Genomic DNA, 3,632 nt, shown 5'->3' with positions numbered 1-3,632 from the left:
CTATTGCTGGATCTCCTTCTTGGCTATTAACGAGAAAAACATCTGTACTTCCTTCAACAGACATGAAACAGAATATTTTTTTGCTTGTTAAAAAAGGTGTGTTCATTTAAAACAGTTGAGTTCCAATACAAAAGGTGAGTCTGATGCTTCACTGTGCTGATTTAAATCTAGCAGATCTGGTGTTTTATGTACTTCAGTGACACAGGTAATGACGATGCTCTCCAGCCAATCACTGATCCAGAGTTCCCTTAGAACCTCAAACAAGGTGGTATTAAAAAATAAATATCAGGTACCATGTACTGTACCCAGCTGAAAATCTCCTAAAAAGCGAGCCAAGCTCCTCGAGTCCCATGGTGTCACACAACACAAATGGCAATGGCTTTCCTCTACGACCATCATTCACTGGATATGTGCGAAACTACCCAAAATCAGGGGTCATTGTGGAACAATTGCTTTATGATACAAACTGAAGCCTTGAAGTCTTGAAGTCCTGCTGAATCTGTACCTGTACAGTGAGACTAGTTCCTGCAGATCCTGACATGGCTTTGTTGGTCACATGACCAGTGAAGATGGAGTTGATGGAGTTGAAGAAACTGGATTTTTCAGCTCCTACAGGACCGATCATTAGGATTCTAACCTTACTCACAGACTTCATCAGGGGTTTATGATTCCTGATCATTTCCATGATCTCTTCTTTTCGTCTACAACACAGATCACTGTTTTATTACTTTGAACTAGCACAGAAAATTAGCAAAAGAGCGATAAAGTAGAAACGCACTCAGGTGTCCATAGAACATTCCTCCATTGCTTCTCCTCAATGCTGACTTCAGGCTCTGGGAATTGTTGAACAAATATAGAATGTTTTCATGACACTAAAAAAAGTTAATTATTTTAAAGAATCAGAAATCAATATGCATATAAATTTGTGTGTAAAATACAAGAAGTGGTAATAAAGCTGATGAGTGACTTACCCTGTTCGACTTTATACACCTCACATTCAGTCAGCTGAGGTATTTATGTTGAATGCATTCCCTCCTTGATGATACACAATTGGTTGGTTGTTGTAGCAAAAGTACAGCTGTTGGCCAAAGCTGGGCCCTTTAGCATCATCATAACGTGCCTTATTTCCACTGTTCACCTTGGTGTAGATAGAGGTTCCACTTGTAAGACTGAAAAGGAAGACTCCACAATAGTGTATCCACCAAAGACGTAGCCTGATCGGTTGTAGGCTACAAGTAAAGTGGGACCCTGACGGTCACATCTCTGGTGGAAGGCAGAAGCTTGATATCCATGAACTGAAGCTTTGTAGAGAAGGGTCAGGTCCACATCCCCTAGCGAAGCACAAAGCTGTTCTCTTTGCTCTTCTGCTAAATTGGAAGTGAGGGTAGCTGGGCTGACCTTTTTAACTTTGGCTTTTTGCATCTGTGCCAAAAAAAAAGAAAAGAAAATAATCAATAATTATAGTATAATCTTAAAAGTGTGTTATGTTCTGTTCAGGTGTGATTTAAGTGCATAAATATTCTTTTATGTGTTGTTTAGGACACAGTAAACTGTTATATAGGTGACCCTGGGCCACAAAACCAGTCATAAAATGGTCAAAATTATCTTTACATTGATGTATAGTATTTTATGCTAAGTACACCTATTTGGAAATCTGTGATCTGATATTAAACATATTAAGAAATAATACATTTAGAGCCATAAAATGTATTGCCACATACTGGGTGAAAGACTGTTATGGGAGGAATTTTCCAGAAGTTTTTCAACTTTTCTCGGGGCAGAAGCATTTTACATATCCTAAATACGTCAAGATAGTCTTAGCACTTATTTTGACCTTGCAATAAATTGATCATGTAATTTGTTTTTACTTAAAATGTAAGCAAAGCCTTTAATATACACATTCGGTCATTAAAACACTATTAAACACTACAAACATTAAATTCTTAACACACAATTTCTGGATTTGACTTTGAGCCTTTAAGCAGCCTGTAATGTTATAACTTATGAACTTGTTACACGTCATTGCAGATAAACACTGGAAATAAACAGTAAACACTGCAGAATAAACACAGAAAACTCATTTATTTAAATTGTTACAATGTTCGATTCATGCTATTCAATAACCTTTTGCTGGAAGATAAACACTGGATAAACAACTTTTACATAAAAAAAAGTAAATTAGAGTTATTGTTGATTATATTTGTTTCTTACGTTTAGTAGAACGAGACGCTTCGAAACAAGGAAGTCAGTTCAAGTTTAACAGAGCAGCTTTGAGGTTTTGGTGGGTGGGTCCTACTGTTATAAAACATCTCAATAAAAGCATTTATCTCAAGGAGATTTTTTTTTCTACTACAGTGGCCTTGACTCTAAACCACAAAAAATGTAAAGGTACAGTAAGCTAATAAAATAAAAGAGTGTAATAGTAGTATCTTTGTGCATTCTCAATTTAATAAACTACCTTTCTGTAAATTAACATATATATTAAAATAAATATATATATATATATATATATATATATATATATATATATATATAGAAATTAAACGTAAGTAATGGTTTTAGAAGCAACAAAAATGCTACAACAGAGCAACATCCTTTATTGAAGGGTTACTTTTCCCCAAACCTGTAAAAGCTTTGTTGTTTTTGTCTTCGCATACAGAAAGTATTCTGGTCGCTTCATAACATTACGGTTGAATCACTGATGGCAGTTGTCTATTCTGACGATGTCTTTCAATCCTTTCTTGACACTGACAGTATTTCCGCAGTCAATGGGACAGTCGCAAACCTCCCGTTTTTATGCGAAATATTTTTAATTATGTTACGAGGACGAACAAAGCTTCTAGAGACTTAAGGGGTAAGTGATTAACGACAAACTTTTCGCTTTGGCGTGGAGTATCCCTTTAAGAGTGGGTGCTGAGCCCATTCAGCCGGCTGCTCTGTATGCAAGCATCTATATCTTGAACTTGATGCGAGCCGCAACCAGTAAAGAGAGGTGTGATATGGGCCCTTTTGGAGAGCAGGTGATTATTCATCCATAAACGTAGCATTCCCTAAATTCCAGTCCAGCAGTCAAGACGGGCAGCAAACACTAGCCTCGTTGTTTATTTTGTAAATGTTTCATGTTCAAAAATAAAATTTGTCCTCTGAATTACTTTTAAATTAATATTAAATTAAAATATGCAAACACTATACTGGCCCCTTACAAATGTAATTACATTCAATGTATTATAGTATTAATAAATCTAACAAAACATTGTATTTATTTAGCAGTAAGATATATAAGCCCTAAATCATATCACATGGTCGTGTCTGGGATGAGACAAAATGCGTTTTACCAAAATTTGCTCAACCCCTGGGCTCACGCTGACAGATATTGTTAAACCCCCGTCACGTGGTTCATTTCTATATTGCAAGTACGTTGTATACAGCATTTACCCAAGGAAAAAGCACTTTCATTAGAAAATAGTAATTATTGAATCGTTTTAATATTATCGACTTGTCTGTTACTCTGTGCCTGCACCGGAAGCTCTGCTTTCTAATACCTGATTCAAAGAGGCTGATTTCTTTTTGGCCTTCAGGACAGTTTTGAAAAGCACTCTTCTAAGTCACCATTCACCAAACCACTCAGGTTA

The 3,632-nt window shown here is 36.2% G+C and overlaps 1 pseudogene; it reads right to left on the bottom strand.

Annotated features, from left to right (window-relative positions):
• On the bottom strand, positions 1-2,314 carry LOC122327207 (annotated as a pseudogene).
• Positions 2,315-3,632: the final 1,318 nt, after the last annotated feature.

Source organism: Puntigrus tetrazona, chromosome 22 (genome assembly GCF_018831695.1).
Source record: "Puntigrus tetrazona isolate hp1 chromosome 22, ASM1883169v1, whole genome shotgun sequence".
In the NCBI taxonomy this organism is placed as follows: Eukaryota; Metazoa; Chordata; class Actinopteri; order Cypriniformes; family Cyprinidae; genus Puntigrus; species Puntigrus tetrazona.
Note: the sequence above shows the minus strand (reverse complement) of the source record. Positions and strands in the feature narration are given on the sequence as shown.